Source organism: Hemitrygon akajei, chromosome 22 (genome assembly GCF_048418815.1).
Source record: "Hemitrygon akajei chromosome 22, sHemAka1.3, whole genome shotgun sequence".
Classification (NCBI taxonomy): Eukaryota; Metazoa; Chordata; class Chondrichthyes; order Myliobatiformes; family Dasyatidae; genus Hemitrygon; species Hemitrygon akajei.
The window spans coordinates 8,657,706-8,682,312 of NC_133145.1; the positions used below are offsets into that span (position 1 = coordinate 8,657,706).

The window sequence follows — 24,607 nt, forward strand, 5'->3', positions numbered from 1 at the left end:
TTGCTGGGGGTTGGAAACCAAACTGAAGAGATGGAGGAAGGTGCGATTGGCTCACGAATAGAGAAAGCTTGGAGAGGGAGGATAGGCAGGTGATAGAGAAGGGACACACTCAGACCGATGGCTTGAGATATGTCTATTTTACCCAATTTCCCTCGGGATCAATAAAGTATGTCTGTCTGTCTGTCTGTCTGTCTGTAATGCAAGGAGCTTAGAGCATCGACCAGTACTTGGAGCTATGATGTTGGGGCTATTACAGAGACTTGGAAGGCTCAGGGACAGGAATGATTACTCTGAGTGCTGGGTTTTAGATGTTTCAGAAAGGACAGGGAGGGAGGCAAAAGAGGTGGGGGCATGGCACTGTTGATCAGAAATAGTGTCACAGCTGTAGAAAAGGAGGAAGACACGGAGGGATTGTCTACAGAGTCTCTGTGGGTGGAAGTTAGGAACAGGAATGGGTCAATAACTCTACTGGGTGTTTTTTATAGACCTCCCAACAGTAACAGGGACATCGAGGAACAGATAGGGAGACAGATTCTGGAATGGTGTAATAATAACAGGGTTGTCATGGTGGGAAATTTTAATTTCCCAAATATCGATTGGCATGTTCCTAGAGCGAGGGGTTTAGATGGAGTGGAGTTTGTTAGGTGTGTTCAAGAAGGTTTCTTGACACAATATGTAGATAAGCCTACAAGAGGAGAGGCTGTACTTGATTTGGTATTGGGAAATGAATCTGGTCAGGTGTCAGATCTCTCAGTGGGAAAGCATTTTGGAGATAGTGATCACAATTCTATCTCCTTTACCATAGCATTGGAGAGGGTTGGGAACAGACAAGTTAGGAAAGCGTTCAACTGGAGTAAGGGGAAATATGAGGCTACCAGGCAGGAACTTGGAAGCATAAATTGAAAGATGTTCTCAGGGAAATGTATGGAAGAAATGTGGCAGATGTTCAGGGGATATTTGCATGGAGTTCAGCATAGGCACATTCTAATGAGACAGGGAAAGGATGGTAGGATAAAGGAACCATGGTGTACAAAGGCTGTTGTAAATCTAGTCAAGAAGAGTTTACAAAAGGTTCAAAAAGCTAGGTAATGATAGAGAGCTAGAAGATTATAAGGCTAGTAGGAAGGAGCTCAAGAAAGAAATTAGGAGAACCAGAGGGGGCTATGAGAAGGCTTTGGCGGACAGGAAGTAGGTACAGACGAGATGTCAGGGTATGTTTTTTATACAGAGAGTGGTGAGTGCATGGAACAGGCTGCCGGCGACGGTGGTGGAGGCGGATACTATTGGGTCTTGGACAGATATATGGAGCTTAGGAAAATAGAGGGCTATTGATAACCCTAGGTAATTTCTAAGGGCATGCTTGGCGCAGCTTTGTGGGCCAAAGGGCCTGTATTGTGCTGTTGGTTTTCTATGTTCCTATGAAATAGATCCAGGGAGAAAAGCCGAGAAAAGGAAAAGAAAGGTGTTCAGAGCTGTCAACCATTTCCTGCAGTCTCAGAGCCAACTCCTACAATCACCACAGAGGAGGCCCCAGAACCTGAGATTGTTTCACAGCCACAAGTCTCTCCTGCCAAGCAGGGAGGAGTGTTATGTATTCAATATTTCAGTATTATTTGTGTAATATTGTAAACATATTGTTTGATTAAGCATTTTTTGTTGTTTATATAATGCTTTGCAGGTTATCTATAAAAGTACGTAAATGACTTGTGTCATCACACTGCCACATGATATACGCACGCCTTGCTTAAAGTAAAAATGAATTTAGACTCAAATTCCGGACTCCTGTCTTTTCTTTTCAATTAGTTTAATGTTTTGGAGTTACAAAACACAATATTGTCCATAACCCGCCGTTCTCTACATATTCACATAGCTGTCTAAGAGCTTGTTAAACATCTCTATCATATCTGCCTCCAACTCCTTCCCAGGCACCCACCATTCTCTGTGTCAAAAACTTGCCCTGCACATCTGCATTGAAACCTCCCTCCCTTCACCTTGAATACATGCCCTCTAACAATGGACATTTCAAGGCGGGGAAAAAGATACTGGCTGGTTACTCTAAGTATAATCGTATAATCTTCCATCAGCCATCAGCGCTCCAGAGAACATAACCCAAGTTTTCCAATTTCTCTTTATAACACATGTCCTCTAATCTGGACAGCATCCTAGTAAGCTTCATCTGCACCCTCTTCAAAGCCTCCACACCCTATAATTCAATGACCAGAAATGAACAGAATTCCAGATGCAGTCTAACCAGAGTTTTATAAAGCTACAACATAACTGCCTGACTTTCAATAAAGGCAAGTATGCCATATGCATTCTTTACCAACTTCACTGGAGCCAATTCAGAGGAAAACAAATTCAAATGAATTGCATTCAAAGCCTCTGTAATCTTTAAGCTATTCCATTCAATTGATACTTGCATGGAATTTATAGAGAAATTTTATGTGTTTGGCAAATTGCTACCATGAGCTGACCATTTTTTAAATCAGTTCTTCTTTGAGTTTGATTTAAGGCACAAAATGATGGTTCTGCAACTGTACGGAGACCCAGAGCCTGGCTTTTGTTATTTATATCTACAAACCCCATTTCCATAAAAGTTGGGATATTTTCCAAAATGCAATAAAAACAAAAAATCTGTGATATGTTAATTCATGTGAACCTTTATTTAACTGACAAAAGTACAAAGAAAAGATTTTCAATAGTTTTACTGACCAACTTAATTGTATTTTGTAAATATACACAAATTTAAAATTTGATGGCTGCAACACACTCAACAAAAGTTGGGACAGAGGCATGTTTACCATTGTGTTACATCACCTTTCCTTTTAATAACAGTTTTTAATCGTTTTGGAACTGAGGATACTAATTGTAGTAGATTTGCAATTGGAAATTTTGTCCATTCTTGCTTGATATAAGACTTCAGCTGCTCAACAGTCCGTGGTCTCCGTTGTCTGATTCTCCTCTTCATGATGCACCATACACTTTCAATAGGAGATAGATCTGGACTGGCAGCAGGCCAGTCAAGCACACGCACTCTGTGTCTACAAAGCCACACTGTTGTAGCCCGTGCAGAATGTGGTCTGGCATTGTCCTGCTGAAATAAGCATGGACGTCCCGGGAAGAGACGTCGCCCTGATGGCAACATATGCCTCTCTAAAATCCTAATATACGCCTCAGAGTCAATGGTACCTTCACATACATGCAACTCACCCATGCTGTGGGCACTGATGCACCCCATACCATCACAGATGCTGGCTTTTGCATCTTTCGCTGATAACAATCAGGATGGTCGTTTTCATCTTTGGCACAGAGAACTTGACGCCCATTTTTTTCTGAAAACTAACTGAAATGTGGACTCATCTGACCACAGCACACGGTTCCGCAGTCTTACGGTCCATCTGAGATGAGCTCGGGCCCAGAGAACCCGCCGGCATTTCTGCATAGAGTTGATATATGGCTTCCTCCTTGCATAATACAGTTTCAAGTTGCATTTCTGGATGCAGCGACGGACTGTGTTAAGTGACAATGGTTTTCCGAAGTACTCCCGAGCACAGGTGGCTATAATTGTCATAGTAGCGACGGTTTCTTAGGCAGTGCCACCTGAGGGCTCGAAGTTCACGCGCTTTCAACAGTGGTTTCTGACCTTGCCCTTTACGCACTGAGATGTCTCTGAATCTTTTCACAATATTATGTACTGTAGATGTTGAAAGACCTAAATTCTCTGCAATCTTGCATTGGGAAATGTTCCTTTTGAACTAATAATTCTCTCACAAATGTTGGCACAAAGGGGCGAGCCACGACCCATCCTTGCTTGCAAAGACTGAGCCTTTGATGGACGCTACTTTTATACCCAATCATGATACCTCACCTGCTACCAATTAGCCTGCTTAATGTGGAGTCTTCCAAACCGGTGTTACTTGAATATTCTGTGCACTTTTCAATCTTATTTTAACTCTGTCCCAACTTTTGTTGAGTGTGTTGCAGCCATCAAATTCTAAATTTGTGTATATTTACAAAATACAATTAAGTTGGTCAGTAAAACTACTGAAAATCTTTTCTTTGTACTTTTGTCAGTTAAATAAGGGTTCACGTGAATTAACATATCACAGATTTTTGTTTTTATTGCATTTTGGAAAATATCCCAACTTTTCTGGAAATGGGGTTTGTAAAGAATCTCTAGTCTTTCAGCCTTTATATCATCATCACTGTGCATTTATTATGCATCCAGACTGAAAGACAACAGATGTTTATTAATAATGCAATAGCCAGTCAATATTTAACATGCTGGTAGCCACTGAGGTGACTTGCTATTTTCAAAGGAGGCATCAACTCAGCAGTTTCAAAATGCCTGGCCTGGCGCAGCAGCAAATAAGCAGCAGAGTCAACTTGCCATAGTTCCATCTGAGCTGTCCACCAGCTCGTCAAATGCTCCAGAGTCCAGCACTCAAAACTGTAAGTAGACTTGACAAGATAGATGAGAAAGACTCCATTTTTTCTAGTGGGAGAATCAATTACAAAGGAACATAGCCTTAAAATGAGCCTCACTCCACTCAGGATCAAGGATAAGTAACAGTACAAAACACATGGGGCAGGGGCAGGGCACAGCACAGTCTCCAGACTGCGGGACTCCAATACTGATTGAGCTAAGCGTTTGGAAGATCCCAGTCTTGGTATTCATCACACAGGGACCATTCTCCAGCTTCTGACTCCATCTCTCTTTCTTGTATTGCATGGAATTTTCTCTGTGATTTTGTTTTTCATAATATCTGGTTGGCATCATCTTTATTCTCTCTTCACTGTCTTGTATAACTTATGTATATTTTATGTATAATTTATAGTCTGTGTGCTGTCTGAATTTACATGCCTATGATATTGCTGCTGGCAGGTTTATCATTGTTCCTGTACCTCGCACATGACAATGAACTCAACTTGTAACCAGGCCTACTTGACCACAACCTATAACCCCAAAATCAGCTTCCCACAAAATACAGTATTCTTTATCAACAAATAACAGGCCCACCTACTCAAGTCCCACCTTGATCATAGATGAAGGGAGCTAGGGCTTTACTTTTAGAACCATAGAACATTACAGCACAGAAGCAGGCCTTTTGGCCCTTCTTGGCTGTGCCAAACCATTTTTCTGCCTAGTCCCACTGACCTGCACCTGAGCCATATCCCTCCATACACCTCTCATACACGTACCTGTCCAAGTTTTTCTTAAATGTTAAAAGTGAGCCCGCATTTACCACTTCAACTGGCAGCTCATTCCACACTCCCTCTACTCTCTGTGTGAAGAAGCTCCCCCTAATGTTCCCTTTAAACTTTTCCCTTTTCATCCTTAACCCATGTCCTCTGCTTTTTTTTTTCTCCCCTAGCCTCAGTGGAAAAAGCCTGCTTGCATTCACTCTATCTATACCCAACATAATTTTATACACCTCTATCAAATCTCCCCTCATTCTCCTACGCTCCAGGGAATAAAGTCCTAACCTATTCAACCTTTCTCTGTAACTCAGTTTCTCAAGTCCCGGCAACATCCTTGTAAACCTTCTCTGCACTCTTTCAACCTTATTAGTATCCTTCCTGTAATTAGGCGACCAAAATTGCACACAATACTCCAAATTCAGCTTCACCAATGTCTTATACAACCTCACCATAACATTCCAACTCTTATACTCAATACTTTGATTTATAACACCAACTTTTAGGGAATTATGTATCTGTATTCCCAGATTGCTCTGTTCTACTGCACTCCTTAGTATTAACCATATAACCATATAACAATTACAGCTCGGAAACAGACCATCTCGGCCCTTCTAGTCCGAGCCGAACACTTACTCTCACCTAGTAAGAGTTCTGTTCTACTGCACTCTCACCTTTGAGGAAGGATATTCTTGCTATTGAGGGAGTGCAGCATAGGTTCACAAGGTTAATTCCCGGAATGGCGGGACTGTCATATGTTGAAAGATTGGAGCGACTGGGCTTGTATACACTGGAATTTAAAAGGATGAGAGGGGATCTGATTGAAACATATAAGATTATTAAGGGATTGGACACAATGAAGGCAGGAAGCATGTTCCCGCTGATGGGTGAGTTCAGAACTAGAGGCCTCAGTTTAAGAATAAGGGGTAGGCCATTTAGAACAGAGATGCGGAAAAACTTTTTCACCCAGAGAGTGGTGGATATGTGGAATGCTCTGCCCCAGAAGGCAGTGGAGGCCAAGTCTCTGGATACATTCAAGAGAGAGTTAGATACAGCTCTTATAGATAGCGGGGTCAGGGATATGGGGAGAGGGCAGGAACAGGGTACTGATTGTGTATGATCAGCCATGATCACAGTGAATGGTGGTGCTGGCTAGAAGGGCCGAATGGCCTACTGTCTATAATAGTCCCATCGACTCAGCCCATAACCCTCCATTCCTTTCCTGTCTATATACCTATCCAATTTTACTTTAAGTGACAATATCAAGTGTTGTACCATTTACCTTGTATGTTCTACCTTGGTTTGTCCTTCCACAGTGCAACACCTCACACTTGTCTGCATTAAACTCCATCTGCCATTTGGCAGCCCATTTTTCCAGCTGGTCCAAATCCCTCTGCAAGCTTTGAAAACCTTCCTCACTGTCCACTACACCTCCAGTCTTTCTATCATCAGCAAATTTGCTGATCCAATTTACCACATTATCATCCAGATGATTGATATAGATGACAAATAACAATGGACCCAGCACTGATCCCTGTGGCACACCACTAGTCACAGGCCTCCACTCAGAGAAGCAATCCTCCACTACCACTCTCTGGCTTCTCCCATTGAGCCAATGTCTAATCTAATTTACTACCTCAACATGAATACCTAGCGACTGAATCTTCCTTCTGGAGAGGAGGAGGATGAGAGGAAACATGATAGATAGATCTATGATAGACAAGATATTAAGAGGAATAGATAAGGTGGCAGTTAGTGCCTCTTCCCCAGGGCACCACAGCTCAATACAAGAGGACATGGCTTTAAGGTAAGGGGTGGGAAGTTCAAGGGGGATATTAGAGGAAGGTCTTTTACTCAGAGAGTGGTTGGTGCGTGGAATGCACTGCCTGAGTCAGTGGTGGAGGCAGATACACTAGTGAAATTTAAGAGACTACTAGACAGATATATGGAGAAATTTAAGGTGGGGGAGTTATATGGGAGGCAGGGTTTAAGCGTCGGCTCAAATTGTGGGCTGATGGGCCTGTACTGTGCTATACTATTCTATGTTCTATGAAACATCTACACACCCCTCACCTCTGACCTCACTGACCACCACTAACTATCAAATAAGCCAGGATGATAAAATGTTTCCTCTGTAATGTCTGCATTTCTCCCATTCCAGCTCACCCCTGACTTAAGTTGTTCCACACTTACTGTGATCAAAACCGTAGGTCCCAAATTTCTCACTTTAAGGCATTCCTTAAAACTTACTTCCTATTGAGCTTTTAGCCCCAGTCCTTCCTATGTCAACAGTTTGGATGATGAAATTGATGGCTTTGTGGCCAAGTTTGCTAACAATATGAAGACAGGTGGGGTGGCAGGTAGTGTTGAGGAAGCAGAAATGACTTAGACAGATCAGGCGAATGGTAGCTGGAAGACAGTGTCGGGATGTGTATGATCATGCACTTTGGTAGAAGGATTAAAACCATTGACTATTTCATCCAAAATTCATTTGCACCTCAGATCTTTGATTTTACTCCCTGTTTCAGAGTTGTGTAAAGAGCCAATGAAATGGTATCTGCTGTGGGCCTGTTTCTCCAGTTGGCAAATTGGAGCAGATTCAGGTCACCAATCAGACAGGAACTGATGTGCTTCAACACCAGCTTCTCAAAACACTTCATCATTGTGGATGTAAGTACCATTGGGTGACAGTAATTTAGACAGGTTACCATGCTGAGTTCTCCAACTCGAGAATCAGCAGTGAACTTACCCCCACCATCACCCTCTGCCCTCTGCACATCATTCAATTCTTCTTCAAATGTCATCATGATCCTTCTCCATAAGCTTCCAGAGATTCAACGTCCTCTATACACCTCATACACATAAGAGATGCTTCAGGTGTGGAAATTCAAGGAGCAGTGTCTCAGAAAGGCAGTGCCCATTATTAGGGACCTCCCTTTTCTCACTGTTACCATCAGGTAGGAGGTACAGAAACCTGAAGGCACACACTCAGCGATTCAGGAACAGTTCTTCCCCTTTGCCATCCAATTCCTAAATGGACATTGAACCCACTTTTTTAAAATATCTATTATTTCTGATTTTGTACAATGTTTAATCTGTTCAATATACATATACTGTAATTAATTGATTTATTCATTTATTTTTATTTTTTTCTCTGCTATATTAAGTATTCCATTGAACTGCTGTTGCTAAGTTAACACATTTCATGACATATGCCAGTGATAATAAACCTGATTCTGATTCTGATCTTGAGAAACACACACAAAATGCTGGAGCAATTCAGCAAGTCAGAATCAGGAAAGGAGTAAACAATTTACGTTTTGGACCAAGACCTTTCATCATGACTTATGATGAAAGGTCCTGAAGAAGGATCTTGGTCTGAAATGTCGTCTGTTCATTTCCCCTTCATAGATGCTGCCTGACTTACTGAGTTCCTCCAGCATTTGGCATGTGCTTCTGCACTCCTGTTTTAACTGACCACTTACTTCTCTGGTAACATTGTCCCAAAGCTACATCATTTGGCCTCAGGGAGAACCTTTTGCATTCACAATCAGATGAGTCATTCCTTTTGACTGCAGTTGGCAAAGATCCCTTCTGGTGCTGACAATTAGACACTTGTAGATCCATTTGTTCTTCCCAAGGTAATTTCCCAGCTTTTGTTGCAGCACTTGTTCCAATTTCATAAAGGAGCTCAAACAGAAATGGGAAAAAACTGCATATGCTGGAAATCTGAAATAAAATCTGAAAATCATAAACATGAGCCATTCTGAGATGCTGGAAATCGAAAACAACACACAGAAAATGCTGGAGGATCTCAGCATTTCTGGAAATGAACAAACAGTCAATGTTTTGGGCCGAGACCATTCTTCAGGACTGGAAAGGAAGGGGGAAGAGGCCAGAACAAAAAGGACAGAAGAGCAGAAGGAGGCTAGCTGGAAGGTGATAGTTGAAGCCAGGTGGATGGGAAAGTTAAAGGGCTGGAGAGGAAGGAATCTGATAGGAGAGGAGAGTGGACTGTTAGAACTAGGGAAGGAGGAGGATGCAATAAGCAGGTGAGAAGAGGTAAGAGGCCAGATTGGGGAATAGAGGAAGAGGGGAGGGGGAGGATTTTTTTTTACCAGAAAGGGAAGTCAACATTCATGCCATCAGGTTGGATGTAAGGTGTTGTTCCACCACCCAGAGGGTGGCCTCATCTAGGCACACTAGGCACAAGAGGAGGATGTGGATCAACATGATGGAATGCAAATGGGAATCGGATTTAAAATGTTTGACCACTGGGAAGTTCTGCTTTTGGTGGATGAAGCGGAACTGTCACAGTTTATAAAGAGTCTCACTAATGTAGAGGAGACCACATCAGGAGCATTGGACACTATTGATGCCCCAGCAGATTCGCATGTGAAGCAAATACTTGAAAAACTCAGCATGTCAGGCAGCATAGAAAACATAGAAAAACCTACGACACAATACAGGCCCTTCAGCCCACAAAGCTGTGCCGAACATGTACTTATACACTTCCATCAGGCCACTTCTCATCCTCCGTCACTCCAAAGAGAAAAGGCCAAGTTCACTCAACCTATTCTCGTAAGGCATGCTCTCCAATCCAAGCAACATCCTTGTAAATCTCCTCTGCACCCTTTCTATAGTTTCCACGTCCTTCCTGTAGTAAGGTGACCAGAACTGAGTACAGTACTCCAAGTGGGGTCTGAGCAAGGTCCTATGAATCTGTAACATTATCTCTCAGCTCTTAAACTCATTCCCATGGTTGATGAAGGCCAATGCACTGTTTAACCACACAGTCAACCTACATAGCAGCTTTGAGTGTCCTATGGACTCAGACCCCAAGATCCATCTGATCCTCCACACTGCCAAGAGTTTTACCATTAATACTACATCCTGCGATCATATTTGACCTACCAAAATGAACCACCTCACACTTACCTGGGTTGAACTCCATCTGCCACTTCTCAGCCTAGTTTTGCATCCTATCGATGAGCTGCTGTAACCTCTGACAGCCCTCCACACTATTCACAACACCCCCAACCTTTGTGTTATCGGCAAATTTACTAACCCATCCCTCCACTTCCTCATCCAGGTCTTTTATAAACATCACAAGGAGAAGGGGTCCCAGAACAAATCCCTGAGGTACACCACTGGTCACCAACCTCCATGTAGAATATATCCCATCTACAACAACTCTTTACCTTTTGTGGGAAAGCCAATTCTGGATCCACAAAGCAAGGTCCCCTTGGATCCCATGCCTCTTTAGTGTTTCAATAAGCCTTGCATGGGGTGCCTTATCAAATGCCTTGCTGAAATCCATATACACTACATCTACTGCTCTACCTTCATCAATGTGTTTAGTCACATTCTCAAAAAATTCAATCAGGCTTGTTAAGGCACAACCTGCCTTTGACAAAGCTTCATAATCACATTACGCCTCTCCAAATTTTCATAAATCCTGCCACTCAAGATCTTCTCCATCAACTTAACAACCACTGAAGTAAGACTCATTGGTCTATAATTTCCTGGGCTATCTCTACACTCTTTCTTGAATAAGGGAACAACATCTGCAACCCTCCAATCTTCTGGAACCTCTCCTGTCCCCAATGATGATGCAAAGATCATTGCTAGAGGATCAGCAATCTCTTCCCTTGTCTCCCACAAGTAGCCTGGGGTTTATCTCATCTAATTCCGATGACTTATTCAACTTGATGTTTTCCAAAAGCTCCATCACATCCTCTTTCTTAATGTCTATGTGCTTAAGATCTTCAGTCTGCTGTAAGTCATACCTCAATTGCCAAGATCCTTTTATGTAGTGAATACTGAATCAAAGTATTCATTACGTATCTCTGCTATCTCCTCCGGTTCCATACATGCTTTTCCACTGTCACACTTGATTGGTCCTATTCTCTCATGTCTTATCCCCTTGCTCTTCACATACTTGTAGAATGCCTTGGGGTTTTCCTTAATCCTACTCGCCAAGGCCTTCTCATAGCCCCTTCTGGCTCTCCTAATTTCATTCATAAGATCCTTCCTGCTAGCCTTATAACTTTCTAGATCTCTATCATTTTTTGATTCTTTCATAAGCTTTTCTTTTTTTCTTGACTGGATTTTCAACAGCCTTTGTACACCACGGTTCCTGTACCCTCTCATCCTTTCCCTGCTTCATTGTACCTATGCAAAATGTCACGCAAATATCCCCTGAACATTTGCCATATTTCTTCCATACATTTCCCTGAGAACATCGGTTCCCAATTTATACTTCTAAGTTCCTGCCTAATAGCTTCATATTTCCCCTTACTCCAATTAAATTCTTTCTTAACTTGTCTGTTCCTCTCCCTCTCCAATGCTATGGCAAAGCAGTTAGAATTATGATCACTATCTCCAAAATGCTCTCCCACTGAAAGATCTGATACCTAGCCAGGTTCATTTCCCAACACCAGATCAAGTACAGCCTCTCCTCTTGTAGGTTTATCTACATATTGTGTCAGGAAACCTTCCTAAACACACCTAACTAACTCCACCCTATCTAAACCCCTTGCTCTCGGAAGATGCCAATCAATATTTGGGAAATCAAAATCTCCCACCATGATGACCCTGTTATTATTACACCTTTCCAGAATCTGTCTCCCTATCTGCTCCTCGATGTCCCTGTTACCATTGGGAGGTCTATAAAAAACATCCAGTAGAGTTATTGACCCATTCCTGTTCCTAACTTCCACCCACAGAGACAGTAGACAATCCCTCCATGATTTCCTCCTTTTCTGCAGCCGTGACACTATCTCTGATCAACAGTGCTACACCCCCAGCTCTTTTGCCTCCCTCCTTGTCCTTTCTGAAACGTCTAAAGCCTGGCACTCTAAGAAACCATTCCTGCCATTCAGCCATCCAAGTCTCTGCAATGGCCACAACATCATAGCTCCAAGTACTGATCCTCGCTCTAAGCTCATCTGCTTTGTTCATGATGCTTCTTACATTAAAACAGACACCTCTCAAACCATCAGCCTGAGTATATCCCTTCTCTTTCTCCTGCCTATTCTCCCTCTCAGACTGCCTATGCTTCTCTATTTGTGAGCCAACCGCCTCTTCTTCTGTCTCTTCAGTTCGGTTCCCACCCCCCAGCAATTCTAGTTTAAACTCTCCCCAATAGCCTTAGAAAATCTCCCCGCCAGGATATTGGTCCCCCTCGGATTCAAGTGCAACCCATCATTTTTGTACAGGTCATGCCTGCCCTAAAAGAGGTCCCAATGATCATGAAATCTGAATCCCTGCCCCCTGCTCCAATCCCTCAGCCACATATTTATCCTCCACCTCATGCTATTCCTATACTCACTGTCACGTGGCACAGGCAATAATCCCGAGATTACTACCTTTGAAGTCTTGCTTCTCAACTTCCTTCCTAACTGCCTGTAGACTGTTTTCAGGATCTCCTCCCTTTTCCTATCTACGTCGTCGGTACCAATATGTACCACGACCTCTGGCCGTTCTCCCTCCCACCGAAAGATATCTTGGACGCAATCCGAAACTTCCTGGACCCTGGCACATGGGAGGCAAACTACCATCCGAGTTCCTTCCCTGCGTCCACAGAATCGCTTGTCTGACCCCCTAACTATAGAGTCTCCTATCACAGCTGCCATCCTTTTCCTTTCCCTACCCTTCTGAGCCACAGGGCCAGACATGCACCACTGTTGCTTCCCCCAGTTAGGTTGTCCCCCCCAACAGTACTCAAACAGGAGTACTTATTGTCAAGGGGTACAGCCACAGGGGTACTCTCTAGTACCTGACTCTTACCCTTCCCTCTCCTGACTGTCACTCACTTATCTGTCTCCCCAGGCCCCAGTGTGACTACCTATAGCTCCTCACTATCACCTCCTCACTTTCCCCGACCAGACGAAGGTCATCGAGCTGCTTCTCTAGTTCCCTAACGTGGTCCCTAAGGAGCTGCAGCTCAACGCACCTGGCGCAAATATGGCCGTCCGGGAGGCTGGAAGTCTCCCGAACATCCCATATCCAATTCCCAGTACAGACCACCTATTCCTCACAAGTAGCTTACCTCTCCTTGACCCACTATCGCTGAAGTCCTGTCGAGTCAAAGCCCTCCTTTGACTCGTAAGTAGTGCAAAAAAAAGTGACGTAGTGTACGTGAGTTCAATGTCCATTCTGAAAATTCATGGCGAAGGAGAAGGAGCTGTTCCTGAAACATTGAGTATGTGTCTTCAGGCTCCTGTAACTCCTTCCTGATGGTAACAATGTGAAGAGGGCATGTCCTGGGTGATGTCATTGTTGAGGGCACAGACCCAGGACTCCTCTTTATACACCATTTGGACAGGAACAGAGAATGCAGTAGGTCAGGAGAGAGAACAGTTAGCATTTTAAAGCTACTGCTCAGTGTGTTTGATTACAGACTCTAATTTAATCAAATGAGTTTAAATTTACCAGCTGCACTGGTGGGATTTGAATTTATTTTACCCAGTCCTCCAGATCACTGCATTAACCCAAGCACAACAGCTGTCCATAATAAGTACTGAGAAGGCTACACTGTAGCCTTTTTAAAAATATTTTAAAATAGAAATAAGCACCCCCCAGAAAGAGGTTTACAGTGCATGATAGTGGGAAAGAGGGTGTAAACAATCAGACGGTGCATCTCCCTGTTTGCCTGGAGATGTTACAATGGAACAGGGAGGGGAGTCAGTGGTAATGGAGTGTTGCAGAGGAAGGGGGTGATATTTGAAGGCAAAGGCGGGGAGTTACAAAACACAAGGGAACACAGATCCTGGAACCTGGTACTGCAAACAATCTGCTGGTGGAACTGAATGGGTTGAACAGCATGTGGGTGGCAGAAGCTCCTCAGCCCGCTGAGTTCCTCCTGCAGATTATTTCTGGTAACTATGAGGTGTTGTGCCACTGAGGCCATTGCTAGATCTATCAAACAAAACTGACATAATAATGAATAGGCTTTCAGTATCTTCTCAATAGGAATGGCCAATGTGCCCCTGTTTGATGGTAGAAATGATTGGAGAGACAAGAAGTGGGGGAGACTGTGGACTGAAGTTGAGGTTTAGAAATGGAAATGACGCAGCGCATGGCCCTTATGACCCTGCTGGAGGGGAGTTCAATCAATATTTAAAGTTCAAATAATTTTACTATCAAAGAGAGTATCTGTTAGCATGCACTACTCTGAGATTCATTTTTGTGCAGGCAATTACAGGAAAAAAGAAATACAATAGGATTTTATGAAAAGCTATACATAAACATTCAAAGCAACACACACAAATTGCTGGGGGAACTCAGCAGGTCAGGCAGCATCTAAGGAAATGAATCAACAGTTGCCTGATCTGTTGACTGCTTATTCATTTCCTTAGATGCTGCCTGACCAGCTGAGATCCTCCAGCATTTTGTGTGTGTTGCTTTAGATTTCCACCATCTGCAGGATTCCTTGTGCTTATAAGCATTCAAAGACTGGCAAAAGACTAATGAGTAAAAGAATACTAATTATACAAATAAAAATAATACTGAGAACATGAGTTGTAAAGAGTCATTGAAAGTAAGTCTGTAGATTGTAGAATCAATTCAGAGTTGGGGTGAATGAAGTTATCCATGCCAGTTCGGGAGCCTGTTGGTTGTAGGATAGTAACTGTTCCTGAACCTGGGAGCGTGGGACCTCAGGTGTCTGTGCCCCCTGCCCGATGGTAGTAGTGAGAAGAGGGTATGGCCTGGGTGGTAGGGGTCTTAGATGATAGATGCTGCTTTTTTGTGGTGGTGTTCCATGTAAATGTATTCCACAAAATGTGGGAATGGTGGAGGGAGTTGAAATAACATCTTTCCCTGATCTAATTCCACCAATCACCTACCAGTCTTTTGCTTTTTTGCTTTGGAGAGAAATGGACAGTCAACATTTTGGGTTGAAAGCATTCACATGGACTGGAAAGAAAGAAGAATAATAGCCAGTACCAAAAGTGGGGGGAAGGGGTGCAACAAGAGCTGGTGGGTGATAGGTAGATTCAGATGAGGGGGTTCACAGGCAGGTGAGGGAAGGGACTGTGGAAATGATGAAAGATATTGGGAGCTGATTGGTGTTAAGGTGGAATCTGATAGGAGAGGGAGGTGGACCATGGAATAATGGGATGGAGGTAGGGACAGGAACAGGTGGGAGGTGTGAGTGATGGACATTTGGAGAGGTTGGGAGAGGAGAAAGAGAAGGGGTGATGGCCCGTGGGGATCAGGAAAAAACAGAGGGGAAAGGTTACTGGAAGTCAGAGATATCGATGTTCATGCCATAAGCTTTGAGACAACCAAGTCAGAATAGGAGGAGTTGTTCCTCTAATCTGTGACAAGCCACAACTCAGCAGTGGAGGAGTATGTAGACAGATACGTCAGAATGCGAATGAGAAGTAGAATCAAAATGGTCCTTGACAGTTTTAGCAGACTATTTTAGAAAAATAGAGGGCTATGGGTAACCCTAAGCAATTTCTACAGTAAGTACATGTTCGGCACAGCATTGTGGGCCAAAGGGTCTGTATTGTGCTGTAGGTTTTCTATGTTCTATTATGGTGCGAGGAGGTATTTCATGTGAAAGCCATCACTCTGCAGTCATGCGATGAAACTAGATTTAAACCTCAGTCATGAATCCTTGGTGGAAGACTTGGCTGAGAGTCCCGAGTGGAGCTGAGGGAGTACTATTTTGCCAGAAACATCAGTTTGAAAATCAAACCCAAGATTCCAGCTGCCTTCTCAAGTAGTGCCACACACACAGTGGTTTGTGAAGAAGGCATCTGAGCTCTGCCTCAGCCAACTTGGTGCCAATTCCAACAAAACGCCTACAATAGATGCTGCCAGCAGGCACATTCCAGGCTGCAGGGCTTTGTACTCAGGGATGCACTGAAGCTTGTTTCTGCCAATCCGAAGTCTCTGTGGGGAAGAACCACAGTCCAGGGTCCTGCACACTGAGGGGCATGTTTCTATCTAAGTCTCTCAAACATCTTGTGGTGTAAAGATGAGACATGAGAGGTGACACGAGATGTGTACACTGTTGAATGGAATGCATTAGTTTAGAACATAAAACAGTACAACACAGTATGGCCTCTTCAGTCCATATACTTAATCCACTCCAACATCAATCCACCTTTTCCCTCCTAAAAAACTCCATTACCCTGCATTTATTTTCATCAATGCGCCTATCTAAAAATCTCTTAAATGTCCCTAATGTGTCAGCCTCTACCATTGCTCTCTGTAAAATTGCCACTCTCTGTAGAAAACTTAGCCATTGCTGCTTTGGGAAAATGTTGCTGGCAGTCCACTCCATCTATGCATCTTATAATCTTGTACACCTCTATCAAGTTACATTTCATCCTCCTCCATTCCAAAAAGTAATGCCCTAGCTCGCCTCATCCTTTCCTCAAAAGACATACTCTAATCCAGACAACATCCTGCTAAATCTCCTCTGCACACTCGCTAAAGCTTCCACATTCTTCTGAAAATGAGGTGACCAGAACTGAACACAATACTTCAAGTTGCATCTATCCAGAGTTTTATAGAGCTGCAACAGTACCTCACAACTCTTGAACTCAATCCCCAAATTAATTAAGGCCAACATACCTTACACCTTTTAACCACCCTATCAACTTTTGCAGCAACTTTGGGGTATATATTGGCATGGACCCCAAGATTCCTCTGTTCCTCCGCACTTCTAAGAATCCTGCCATTAACCCTTTATTCTGCCTTCAAGATCAACCTTCCAAAGTGAATTACTTCACACTTCTCTGAACTCCACATCTCAACCCAGATCTGGATCCTGTCTATAACTTGATGGCAGATTGAATGTAACTACAGTAATGTATTTCCAACATATATTTTTAATGAAAAAACGCATATTTTTCAAACTAACGAAAAACATTTGTATCTATGGTGGTCTGCACTGTGCACGTTTTATTTCCCAAATCAAGTGAGTGCAACTTAAAAGTCTTTATTGGCTGTAAAATGCTTTGTCTGAGTGCAAGAATGTGAAAGATGCTATCTAAATGCAGCTTTCTTTTTACTGTTTATTCAGACGATATATGCATAGGAATGTGTACAGACCACCATGCGACTAGAAATAAACTGCCAGATGTTCCAGCTGCCAGGGCCCATCACATCATGAACGAATATGAAAGTTACTGAGTGCTTTGATCTGATGAAAACCGACAGAATCTAAAACAAAAACCAATGCTTCAAGCAATGCAACAAATCCCTGGAGTGAAGGAGCTTTGCTGAAAGACAGTAAAGGAGACAGAGGGAGAAGTCTCATCAGGTACTGGCAGCCTGATCAATTCGCCAGTTGACAGAGCAGACTCACAGGGCTGTTGTTATGTGTCAGACAAGAGATGGAAAGTGGAGTGCAAACTAATCTGACTGTGCCTTGTTCCTGCTCTGAAGATGCAACTGGAAATTTGTCACAGCTGCCAGCTAGGAGGAAGAAAAATTCTCCAGCTTTTCTTTCCACCTTCTTGGAATAAACAGAAGCAGGAGAAGGCAATTTGACCCTATAGGCCAGTTTGACAATCAGAGGCCATCTCCCTCATGTTAATTTCCCACCAAGTCCCTATATCAGAATCAGGTTTAATATCACTGGCATATGTCATGAAATTTGTCTTTGCAGCAGCAGTACATTGCAATACATAATAATAGAAAAAAATGTGAATTACAGTAAGTACGTATGTTAAATAGTTAAATAAGTAATGCAAAAACAAGAGTAGTGAGGTAGCGTTCATGGGTTCAATGTCCATTCAGAAATCTGATGGCAGAGGGCAAGAAGCTGTTCCTGAATCATTGTGTATGTGCTTTCAGGCTCCTGTATCTCCTCCCTGATGGTAACAATGAGAAGGGAGCATGTCCTGGGTGATCGGGGTTCTTAATGATGGATGCTGCCTTTTCTCCACCAGAGAAAGCATTTTAATTCCATGTCCCATTCCCATTCTAATATGTCTATCTTCTACTGTCAAGATGAAGCCACACTCAGGTTGGAGGAACAACACCTTATATTCTGTCTGGGTAGCCTCCAACCTGATGGCATGAACATTGATTTCTCTAACTTCTGTTAATGCTCCTCCTCTCCTTCTTACCCCATCCCTGATTTATTTATTTCCCCCTTCCTTTTTTTCTCTCTCTGCCCATCACTCTTTGCCTGTTCTCCATCTCCCTCTGGTGCTTCCCTCCCCTTTTCTTTCTCCCCAGGCCTCCCATCCCATGATACTTTCCCTTCTCCAGCTCTGTATTTCTTTTGCCAATCACCTTTCCAGCCCTTAGCTTCACCTCACCCCCTCTTGTCTTCTCCTATCATTTCGCATTTCCCCCTCCCCCTCCTATTTTCAAATCTCTTACTATCTTTTCTTTCAGTTAGTCCTGATGAAGGGTCTCGGCCCGAAATGACAACAATGTTTCTTCCTATAGATGCTGCCTGGCCTGCTGTGTTCCACCAGCATTTTGTGTGTGTTGCTTGAATTTCCAGCATCTGCAGATTTCCTCGTATTGGAGGAATTCCTTGTTTTAGATTGAATTTAAATTTAAAAGATTGGCATGACATTGTGGGCTGAATGGCCTGCACTGAGCTCTCCTGTTCTATGTTCTTTTTTCTATATCACCGTCCTTAGCCCCACCACTTTCTTGAAACATCAGTGGCCAGTCCCTCCCCTCTTTAATCCCCTTTTCAGTTGCAAAGAAACTACCCTTCCTCATGATTTTCATTGCATTCATCTCATTTGACTATACTCCTTAAATTAAAACATATAGTCCACTACACACAGCCAGATCCTTTTGTCCATCTGCTGACCTTAGCTTTTTTTGTTCCTATCTCCTTCACTAATTTCACCTTGAGCTTTATCTCTATCTGAACTGCTCTCAACTTCCCACCCCAACCATTTGTAGAACCACTGACAGCAGGATCAAACACAGTTTTGTTTCTTTTCTTTCTCAAGCCTGGGGATGGGAAGTTGATGTCTTTTATTTCATCAGTTCCCAGGGTCTTGCTGTATTTCATGGCTATCTGGAGAAGACAAATATCAGAGTTATATTGTACACGCATCATCTGACAATAAAATGAACCTTTGATTTCACTTTGATTCAATCTCTAATAGTAATATTTGCCCTCAGGACTCTTTTTCCTGTCTCACTTGCCAAAACATTGGAACTTATAATGTTTCCATTTCTAGGCCTGTGCGATCCAAAGTCAATTTCTCTCAATAGAATCCAATTTATGAAAATTTCAGGGTGAATTTGTACCAACCACTCTGGCTACAGCCCATGATTAAATGACTGACCTCTTTTCAGCATACAATGATGTTTCATTTTCCTTTAACCTCACCTCCCAAATTGTGACCCCTTCCAACCTTTGATCTGTTCCTGTGTTGGGACAATGTCTGCCTTGAAAATAGCCACATAAAGGAGATAGCCACATAAAGAAAATAGCCACATAAAGGAGATAGCCACATAAAGAAAATAGCCACATAAAGGAAGGAGATGGCCAATGAGTTATGAATTACAGAATCTTCATCCTGAGAAATAGTTTGCTCACAACTGATGTTCACAGAGCCACCCAGCTCAGAAGCAGGCCCTGCACCCTAACTCCTCCACCCTAACCAAAATGCTCTTGTATGTGTAAAGTTGAATCAGGTTTACAGGTCTGACAAGTGAGACAAAAAACACTGACCGTGAATAGGTATACTGAATTAATCATTTATTCACAAACAGTAAAACATTTTATCAAACATTCATGCTCCCCAAGCTACAAAAACTACAAAGCTGAATATTCAACTGACATACTTTCAACAAACACACTTAGCTAAAAGTGCACGCAAAGCATACCTTCCTAAAGGTAATGTGCACCACTTGCCTTAAACAAAAGGAAGAGAAAGCAGGTCTCTTCCATGTGCTATTTTATACCTGGGATATTTGAAACTGGACACCAGGTGACCAACCATTAGGAAAAGTGCCTGCAGTTTCTAAACTAACCAATCATGATAAAGCAACTTTTGAGAGGCAGAATAAGCAATGCACCCCACAGGACACCATGTTAGTCCTATTTCCCTGCATTTGGTCCATACTCTTCTTAACCTTTCCTATCCATCTGCCTGTCCTAATGCCTTCCAAAGGCCTGTCAATGTATCTGCTCCAGCCATATTCTCCAGTAGCTCTTCAATATACTGACCACCCTGTGTGTAACAAAGTCTCCCCTCAAGTTCCTATTAAATCTCTACATTCTCACCTTAAATCTATGCACTCTAGTTCTTAATTTCCCATCCCTGGGGAAAAGACAGAGAGCATTCACCCTATGTGTTTCATTATCTTATACATCTCTATGAGATTATCCCTCAGTCCCCTCAAAATAAAGTCCTAGTCCGCCCAACCTCTCCTACAGCTCAGGCCCTCAAATTCTAGCAGCATCCTTGTAAATCTTTTCTGCACTCTTTCCAGTTTAATGATATCCGCCCAATAGCAAATGGGTCAGATAACTGTACTATCAATTTCCCTTCTTCTGTCATAGTTTGCATCCTTTTTATTTTGTGCATCTCTGAGGATTATCCCATCATCCCTGCTTCACTGATCATCTGAACAGCACAGTGGCACAACCAATAGAGCCATGGCTTTACAGCACAAAATCCTCACCTGGGCTGTTTTCGGTGGGGAAAATTTGACGAGCAAAGAGGCTATATAAAGTGCACAGGCCTTCACAATATACAGAACAAGCCCTTGGCAGCTGTTTAAGGTCTCATTATGGAAACAAATTGCCATGTGGGAGTAACTTCATCCAACATTCCCAATGCCTGTTCATTGCTCCACAGTAAAAGCATTCTGTTTATTCTTTGCAGAAACTACTTCAACACCTTGTCTAGTTCAACCTTCCCCCAAACAATCTGATTAAAATCCATCCCTGCTGTTGTACAGCGAGAAATCCACAGATGTAATCATTATTCCCTCTTGCAATGGTCATCTCTGTGGATGTGAGCTAATCTAATGCTTTTAATCACATTAATGTGTCATAAATTTGGATAATTCCTCAAATACTGGCCAGTATGGAGTTTACAGAAATGTGGGACAGAGCAAGCATCAGAGTGAACCAAAATCTTTGCTTATTCATTATCTAAAGTACTTCAGAAGAGCCTGCAGAATATTAACACTGCCCCCTCGCTGACAGGAGAGTCCACACAAGGTGAAAGCTATTACTCAAGAATTATACAAATCTTGAACACCGAAGCACTCATCCAGTTAATTTTGTCTGATCCGCTCTTCAAAAGAGCTGTCATCAACCCTTCTCCCTGATTCATCTACCCACAGCCCTGCAACTTTCTTCTCCTGCACAAAGGTAAAACAAATCCCTTTTTTTAAAGAAGGTGACTAATTTTTAATTTTTTAAAGACCTGTCTAATTGACTATTGTTCGGTGGCATTAACATCAGCCATTATGAAATGCTTTGAGTGGCTGGTCATGGAGCACATTAAAGCCTTACTCCTGGCTACATTGAACCCTTTCCAGTTTGCGTCTTGCTTGAATCGATCAACTGACAATGCAATAGCCTCTGCCCTCCACTCTGTCCTGTCCCCTGGAAAATGCCAGGCTGCTGTTTATAGACATCAGTTCTGTATTTAACACCATTGTACCCCAGAAACTGGTGGGGAAACTGTCTTCACTGGGTCTCAACACCTCAACAACTGGATCCTAAACTCCATAACAGAAAGGCCACAGTCAGTCCATGTGGGCAGCAATGTCTTGAGTCCCATTACACTGAGCACTGGCACTCCCCAAGGCTGTGTGCTCAGCCTGCTGCTGTTCACACTGCTGATGCTTGACTGTGTCGCAGGTTCCAGCTCAAACCGTGTCATCAAGTTTGCAGATGAAACAACAGTGGTTGATCTCATCAACAACAATGATGAGTTGGAGTACAGAGAGGAAGTGGAGCAGATTGGTGTCCGAACATGGAGAAGTCCAGCGAAAATCATTGTGGATGTCAGGAAGGTGCAGATGAACCATTCCCCCTTTGTGAATACGTGGTTTCTCCATAGAGAGGGTTAAGTGCACCAAGTTCCTGGGAGTTCATATCATGGATGACCTCACTTCGTCCCTCAATATCACCTCCCTGAACAAGAAGGCACAGCTGAGTCTCCAACCACCATCCCCCCCCCGCCCCCCCATCTTAACTGAATCTTACAGGAGCACCATTGAGAGTGTTCTGACAAGTTGCATCTCCATTTGGTATGGGAGCAGCTGAGCATCAGACCAGAAGACCCTACAAAGGACTGTGAGAACAGCTGAGGGGATCATAGGGGTCTCCTTACCATCCATCAGGGACATTTATCAGAAGTGCTGAGTACACAGGACCCTTAGTATTATTAAGGATTCCACCCCTCCATCCAGCATCCTTTGACTTACTACCATCAGGCAGGAGACTCTGATGCATAAAACCAGAAACGGTCAGGATAGGAAACAATTTCTTCCTCCAGGCCATTAGGCATTATAAGTGTCACCAATTAATCTGTTCTGTACCTTACAATATTTAAGTTTTGCACTTTGTTTATTTATGCATTATTCATCTGTAGATTTTATCTTAACTTTCCTAAGTTACTGTGCGCTTTACACCCTGGTTTGGAGAAATGTCTCATTTGACAGTATACATGTATATAGTTAAATGACAGTAAACTTGACTTGACTTTTTGATAGTATTTAATCCACTTCCTGAGTCTATCATGTGTGTTGTAGAATACAACTCTGAGATTTGTCTTCTCCCAATAGTCATAAAATATAGAAAACCATAGAAGTAGTTGAAAGAAAGACATCAATCCCCTACTGCATGAAAAGAAAAAGAAACAAAAACTTGCAAACCCCAAACACCCCCAATTCCTCTCTCCCTCACACAAAACTAACAGATCATCCACATGAAGAAACAACAAGAACATCAAACCCCAAACCTCCAGTCCGCCAATCAGCAACAAGAAAGAATGAGCAAGAAACACAAAAAAAGACATGGAACTGAAAGAGGATATTGTGAACTACAGCCCCAATCATAAATCTCAGAACGTTGATAACATCTCTGAGAGCATCGGGCCCTCCAAGGGAAGTGACATGAACCAATGGCCTCTCTAAGGGCAGCAACTCGAACCAGCAGCCTTTCCAAAGGCAGTGACTCGAACCAGCGGAACTTCCGACACCAGTGACACAAACCAACAGCCCCTCCATAGGGCAGCAAACATGAACCAGTGGCCACTCCAAGAGCAGTGACACAAACCAGCAGCCCCTCTGACGGCAGCAACACAAACCAGTAGCCTTCCAAGGGCAGCGACTCGAACCAGCGGTGCCTCCAAGGGCAGCAACATGAACCAGCATCCCCTCCGAGAGCAGCAATTCAAACTAGCTGTGATGTTCAAAACCACTCCATCTTCCTTTAATTATTTCCCTGGAAAATGTTTTGCCCTCGTTATTTCTCTCTCTGATTTTATATTACAACTGCCCATATAAACAGGTCACATTATAGATTCCCACAGGAATAGCAATGCACTCCAATTACAGAAGGAACAACTACACTATGAGAGGAGTGTGTAAAAGATTATATGACTTTGCATTTTAACAGTGGAGGAAATCATTTATACTTACAAGTGTAACCAGATATAAGGAATAGAGTTTCTAAAGGATTTTCTAAGTTCCCCTCACTGCCCAGCAATCTTCGATTAAACCTAACTTACTCACCTAATTAACTTACCAACCAGTACGTCTTTGGACTGTGGGAAGAAGCCAGAGCACGCAGAGGTAACCCACGTGGGGAGAACATACAAACTCCTTACACACAGAGGCAGGAATTGAACCCAGGTCACCAGTACTGTAAAGCATTTTGCTAATTTCAAAGACTCTTCATTTCAACATCTTGATATTTATTGCTTATTTATTCATTATTATCGTTTCTACTTTTTGCATTTACACAGTTTGTTGTCTTCTGCACTCTGGTTGAATGCCCTAGTTGGGTGGCGTTTCATTGATTCTGTTATGGTTATTATTCTATTGATTTATTGAGTATGCCCACAAGGAAATGAATCTTAGGGTTGTATATGGTGACATGTATGTACTTTGACAATGAAATTTACTTTGAACTTTGAACATTGTCAAGGATTTACTGTCCATCCCTCATGACCCCAGAGCTATTACAAAGGGAAGATGAGAATCAGCCCCATTGTAGTGAGTTAGGAGTTGCCTTCAGACCAGACCAGGTGAACACAACAGATTTCTTCCCCCTGGAGTAGAGGTGTAAATCAGATTAAGTTGTATGTCCAGCTAGTGGTTCTAAGCACATGGTTGATTTTTATTCTGAATGTATTTAATGAAGTTCAGGAATTTAACTTCTCAACTGATATAGTGGGTTTCAGCAGGATCCAGCTCCTTGGACATTTGAGCA

General features: G+C 42.8%; 1 protein-coding gene across 2 annotated transcripts in view; it reads right to left on the reverse strand.

Moving 5' to 3' along the window:
* Positions 1-8,837: 8,837 nt before the first annotated feature.
* The window catches only part of LOC140714953 (E3 ubiquitin/ISG15 ligase TRIM25-like), a 106,505-nt gene continuing 90,735 nt past the window's right edge, over positions 8,838-24,607 (reverse strand). The window contains exon 9 of one of the 2 annotated variants that reach the window (XR_012096033.1): positions 8,838-8,940. The gene's annotated coding sequence lies outside the window, so the exon portion shown is untranslated. Of the gene's footprint in view, positions 8,941-19,199; positions 19,217-24,607 lie in introns of those variants that run through there. The other variant, XR_012096034.1, reaches the window with a different exon arrangement.